This window comes from Nicotiana tabacum, chromosome 6 (genome assembly GCF_000715075.1).
Source record: "Nicotiana tabacum cultivar K326 chromosome 6, ASM71507v2, whole genome shotgun sequence".
Lineage (NCBI taxonomy): Eukaryota > Viridiplantae > Streptophyta > Magnoliopsida > Solanales > Solanaceae > Nicotiana > Nicotiana tabacum.
Genome location: NC_134085.1, coordinates 183919477 through 183925725, shown reverse-complemented (window position 1 = coordinate 183925725; position 6249 = coordinate 183919477). Strand labels below are relative to the sequence as shown.

Genomic DNA, 6249 nt, shown 5'->3' with positions numbered 1-6249 from the left:
TTAATCTTGAAAAATACAAAAATAGTACTTTATATTTTATCTTTATATAAAAAACGAAAATGATAAAAATAGTTTTATTTATGCTTTGTAGCTATTTTAATCTTGAAAAAATACTAAAAAAACAGAAAGAAATAGTTTTGTTTTAAATGTTAGTCTTATTTTGGTAGTTATTTTGTTTGCATAGGATTAATTAAATAACATCGTGTTTTTATTCTCGGGTCTGGACAAAGAATAATATTTGAGTTTAAACTACCCGTTTTTAGGCCTAATTTTCGGACCTAACCCATAATAATCTGAACCTCACCACGCATGGGGGACACATATCTTGGATCCCTACACACGTGGGGTCCATGTTCTTTGCACAAAGGCTGAAAATTTGGAAAAAAGAGGGGACATAACGTGAAAAGGGGGGAGGAAAAAGACAAAAAGAATGGAGGAAAGAATTTTAATTGCACAAAGGCTGAAAATTTGGAAAAAAGAGGGGACATAACGTGAAAAGGGGTGAGGAAAAAGACAAAAAGAATGGAGGAAAGAATTTTAAAAGCAAAACAACTCTTTAAGAAAGGAAAGGGACAGGGGGAGTTGGGAATTGAAAAAGAAGGAAACGGGAAGGAGGAGTGAAAGAAATTTTAAAAAGCAAAAAGATTTTTGAAATTTTTTGGAGGAGGGCACTATTCACGTTCTTCTTCTTCTTCATGAAGAAAGAACTGAACAAAGATAAAAAAAGACCCTCACGCGAGAGCCCATTGCGTCCTCTCTTTCACGTCCAAACGACCACCAGCTTTCCGTCGCGTCGACCACCCCGTCGAGCATCAGTCACTGTAGCTGCTTCACGTCCTTTCCCCATCGTCTTCTCCACCTCCAAACCTCTCTGTAACAACCAGCAAACGACCCCTTGCATCGCCGGAAAAACCAATAGCTCGTCGCTTCCTCGCGCACAACAGTGAACCAAACAGTCCGACGACCACAACCCGTATCACGTCATCACCATCGTCCCCAGCTGCTCGTCGTAGCTGCTTCTGCCTTCTGCTTCATCCGTCGTTGCCCCTCGACCCTGCTGCCCAGCTTCCGTCCAGCAGCACTGCCGCGACGCCGCTGCAGCTCACCACCAAACCCCGCTGTCCAGCTGTTGCCGTTGCTACTCCTCACGACACCCTCGCCCCTCCATACTAATCCGCCACAGTCCAAATGTCCAGCTTCTGCTTCGTCCTTTTTCAACGTCCACAAAACAGTCCGTTTGATCTCCAATAGTTCAACTCCGAGTTCGACTTAGGTTCGTTCAAGTTTTAGATTTTTCTTTCAAGATTATTTAGTTCCTTTGATTTATTTTCCGTTAGGGTTTTTTGGTTTTAAGTGTTGTTCGTAATCTTGTTTTGTTCGTTCTATTTTTCGGATTATTGAATCTTTGTTTAAAGTGTTTATTTTTGTAAATGTTGTCTTGTTCGTTAGTTCTCCTTCTTCTTCAAGACCTTTTATTTGGTCAAGGTTTTTCTTCTGTTTGTTTGAGTGTGTGTTATAAGCTACCTTCGATTTGAACAACTTCGTCGAATAGTTAGTTTATGACTGCTTTGTTTGGACGAATACAACATGAATCACTTCTTAAGTCTGTTTTGATGCTTGAATCTTTTGTGTGAATTTGACTTAAGGATTGGTTGTAGTTGTGTAGTAATTTGGTGTAGTTGTAAATCAGAGAGGTTTAAATACATATTGCTAAGAGTGAGTGCAAGGCAATAATAATAGGGGATTTTCAGGGGTATTTTTGGGTGTTAAAAGATTTAAAATGATTAGTGTTAGTAGTCTTCCAGTTAATATTCAGTGTATAATTAATGAATTATTTAATGAAAAGGGAATTAGTAGTGCAGAATACACCCTGTCTGGTATCTTTAAGGATGGAAAATCAGAAAATAAGCATGAGATTAATGATAAAAGTGTATAGATGCACATGGGAGGGAATATACAGGCTGAAAGTGAAAAGCTTTGAATAAATAATGTTTAGTTCTAGCCTATAAATAAGGGGAGTTGATATAGAGAAGAGGACTGGAAATTTAGAGAAGAAAAAATTTTCAGAAACTTCAAAGTGAGAAATAGGCTAATTTTTTAGAATTAAAAGTCAGTCTTTGAGAGCTAAATATTGAAAGTGAGATCCTTTTCTTTACTACTGAAATCAGAACTTTGTTACTGCCTCTGTGGATTGCGTTTAGTGTTACTAATTTTTAGTCAGGCTTTCCGGGGTTTTCCAGTTTGGTTCTGACCATTATTACACTGGTTATTGCTGGTTTTTGTTGCTGTTATTTGCTGTGGGATTCTGTTGCTGTGCTACTGGTGTACATTGTTACTCCTGACCTCTTTTCTCTCTATTTGTAATTCGAACTCCAGGTACACATTCGAATCTTGTAGTAATAAAGCTTTGAAGTTGAAATGCAACAATAAAATCCAACCGCTTCAATAAAGTAGATAGGAGACAATCTGGTCTATTTTGTTTTTTTTTTTCTCTGTGAACTGTTTTAATTTTTTTTGTTTGTATAATTGAACTGAAAAAAGAAGGAATCGTATAAATGGTCATGCGCTGATATAACATGAACCTTTCAATTTTGTTAGATTAATGGGGTAAATCATGATAAGTAGCATATCTTTAGTTAATTTTAGTTAACCTCACCACAGTTAAAAATGGTTAATTATAGTAACGTTAGTCAATCTTGTACGTTTTTTTATATACATAATTCCATTTTTAGTAATATTAGCTTATGGAATAAGGCGCGAAACAATTTTTCCATTTTTTAAGTTCAAGTACAATTTTCATTAGCATCTGTTGTAATCTATTAATTAAATAAGTTACGGTTTTTTTAGCATGCATTTAACAGGATTTTTCTTTATTTAGGGACAAAAAATAAAAACATAGAAATGTAGTTACTTTCCTTTTTTTTTTTAAAAATAAAATAAATAAATAAATGAGACGAGCTTCGTCAAATAAAAATAAAAATAATAATAATAATAATAAAAAAAAAATTGCAGGACCCACAGTAAAGGTTTAAGAATTTTTTTAGAAGTCGGGAAGGGCCGTTTAGCGAATTTCACGGCCCTCCCAAAAGATAATAACGCGCTAGAATCTTTAGGCGCGGCTTTAGTAAATTACATTCCTAAAAGTGGGTGGGCATTTTATGCGGCCCGAATCCAAATCCTAAGACGTTGAATAGAGTGTGCCTAAGATTGCGGGTTCATTTGATGCGGCGCAATCTGAAAACATACTTTAAACGGCATTCACTCTCTCGAATAAATATGTATATGTAAAAGCAATAAAAAGTAGAATCAGCACATAAGTTATTCATGTAAAAATCAGATAATAGCTAAATGCAACAGTTGAGCGACCGTGCTAGAACCACGGAACTCGGGAATGCCTAACACCTTCTCCCGGGTTAACAGAATTCCTTATCCGGATTTCTGGTTCGCGGACTGTTAAACAGAGTCATTCTTTTCCTCGATTCGGGATTAAATTGGTGACTTGGGACACCCTAAATATCCCAAGTGGCGACTCTGAAATAAATAAACAAATCCCGTTTCGATTGTCCTTTAATTGGAAAAACTCCTTCACCCCCTCTCGGGTATGTAAAAAGGAGGTGTGACAACTCTGGCGACTCTGCTGGGGAATTGGATGACCTAGAATCTCTGGTTCAGGGTTCAGAATTCGAGCTTGGAATAATTGTTGTATTCAGCTTTATCAAATTTTGTTACATGATCTGTGCATACTGTGCTAACTAACTGCTTTTACTGCTTTGATATTTTGTGAACTGTATATAAACTGTGCCGAAACCCATCTCCTCTCTGAGTCTTCTGAATTGTGAAGAAGGGTGTACGGTGTACGACTTCTTTTCTGTCTAGTGTCAAGTCCCAATTTAGAACGAGGTTTGGATAAGTCGCAAAGCCAGTGAAGCTTCTGTATTCTCGGACTGCCACCTCCTCCTCGGCTCGAGTTGTCCGCCCGGGTAAGCCAGGTCTAGAACAAACACCCAGGTTTTGAACCTAGAATAACTCAGCCTCATGTCAGATCCCTAGTAGGAACGTTTGTTTGCTTCATGTGCATTTTGACTTAGGGGACTCAACACAGGGGTTGGGTCCGTCTAGGGCTAGCAACCTGAAACGGAAAGACCATCCTGATGCATCCTAATTGTTTTCTGTGCATTTATTTGCTCTGGCCTGGATGTTGACCGTTTTTTTTTTGAATTTCGGGAATGTTAGAAAATTAAGAAAAAGAGAAAAATAGAAGTTGGAGAGTTAACTAATGGTTTTGAAAAAAAACAATGTCCAAGTACTATCGAAACTCTAGAAAATAAAAAAAAAGTTTTATTTTTTGGTTTGTTTTACTAAAAAGAAAAAAAGAGCGAAAAAAAAGAAAAAAGGGGTTTTGTTTTAAAAGTAATGTTTTTTTTATATTTTTTATGAAATGTCAAAAATGAAAATGAAAAAGAGTCCTATTTTAAAATAGTGCGGTTAATTCGCCCGAACTACGCTGGTTTGATTCTCACCGGATGTGAAATACGTAAGCAACCCTCATCGGGTCCAACCCCGCCTTTGCTAAAATAGCCATAAACAAATAAATAATAAAAAAAACATGTCAAAATATTAATTCTGTCATAAAGAAGTCGGGTGACGCTGTTTTGTCAAAACATAGCCGAATGTTCCCGAAAGGGACGTCGGAAGGCTGACTTTGCATAAACAGCCACCTCTTGGGTCATTCTTTTTAAGATTTGGTCCAGTTGACCCACACAGCCTTAAAAATCTCCGCTTCCGAAGTGCTGAAAGGCCGCGTTTGAAAATCAAGTTTTTTATTTTTTTTTTCCAATTTGAAAACACACAAAACAACATATAAATAGTTTTATTTTTTAGTCGAATAAAAGTTTTTTTTTCTTTCTTAATCACCTTAATAAGTGTGCAGGATGAGCACAAATCAAAACGAACCGTTCTTAGTCTTTAGCATGGTCCCTCTGCAGCTCCACATGTGGTGGAATGATTTGGGAAATGATAGTAAGAAAATAGTGGAAAGAATTTTGGGAGGCCTCGTCAGTCTATTAGATATCAAGCCAAGGACGAACGTCATTGAAGCTTTGATACCATTCTGGGATCCAACCCGTAATGTATTCCGCTTTGCAGACTTTGAGCTTACACTTACATTAGAGGAGATTGCGGGTTATGCAGGTTTGGATGGAAAATTGAGGGGGCAATATTTGCTTTCTCCTAGACCAGTGTCTCCACATGGGTTTTTGAATTTGCTACACATTAGTCGGAAGGTGCAAGATGACGATTTGTCGAAAGGTTATTGTGCTCTTTAATTCTTATATCAGCGGTATGGTACTCCTCAGGGTTTCGAAGAACCAAACCTCGGACTAACTCATGGTGGGGACAGAAACAAGTGGGAGGCAAGACGTACTTTGGCATTCATCACAGCCTTCTTGGGAATCATGGTTTGTCCCCGCAAAGATAAGAAAATAGAGATAGGCCTTGTAGTGATGGCTGATGTTGCAATCAAAAAAATTAACAGTACTGTGGTCCCTTTGGTTTTGTCCGAAATCTACCGAGCCTTGACTATATGCCGAGAGGGAGGCAATTTCTTCCAGGGATGCAATTTGTTACTCCAGCTATAGATTCAAGAGCACCTCTGTCACCGAGCAGGATACATGAATCACGAGTTGACCGGAAAAAACTGTATCAGTGGTTGTGAGAAACGGATGATAGGCGTTGTATTCCCCGAAGGTGTCGAAGCTTGGCTTGCACGATTAAGTTCAATGACGGCCGACCAAATTGAATGGGCATTTGGGTGGTTGCCTGATACTGAGGTGATATACATGTCGGCCGAGGAATGTCACATTCTTTTTTTGATAGGAGTGCGTAGTATCCAACCATATGCTCCTCATCGGGTATTGTTCCAGCTAGGAAGATTTCAGGTAATTCCCACTGATGAAGATCTAAGCAAGCACGCCATTGAATTAAGCCCAGGAGTCGTATTCCTCGAAGAAAAAATTAGAAAGTTGTGGCACGAATGTAGATTCCTGAAGCCCAAGACTATGGTTCGAGAATTGCTAAGGGTGAGGTAGACCCAAAATACAATGCTTGGTTCGGTAAAAGGTTCTAGATTCATCCGAGACTTGCTAAAAGATCTCATGTACAACAGTTTACGGATGATTCGCAAGAGCAGTGGGGTTGGTTGGCAAGAGAAGAAGGTTATCGGGTTGAAATCGGGAAGCTGAAGCAATAAGT

At 38.3% G+C, this 6249-nt stretch overlaps 1 long non-coding RNA gene across 1 annotated transcript; it reads left to right on the top strand.

Annotated features, from left to right (window-relative positions):
- Positions 1-492: 492 nt before the first annotated feature.
- On the top strand, positions 493-2599 carry LOC142181525 (uncharacterized). The gene is made up of 2 exons (XR_012710177.1): positions 493-1273; positions 2377-2599. It is a non-coding gene; the product is annotated as an uncharacterized LOC142181525 (long non-coding RNA).
- The last annotated feature ends 3650 nt before the right edge of the window (positions 2600-6249 follow it).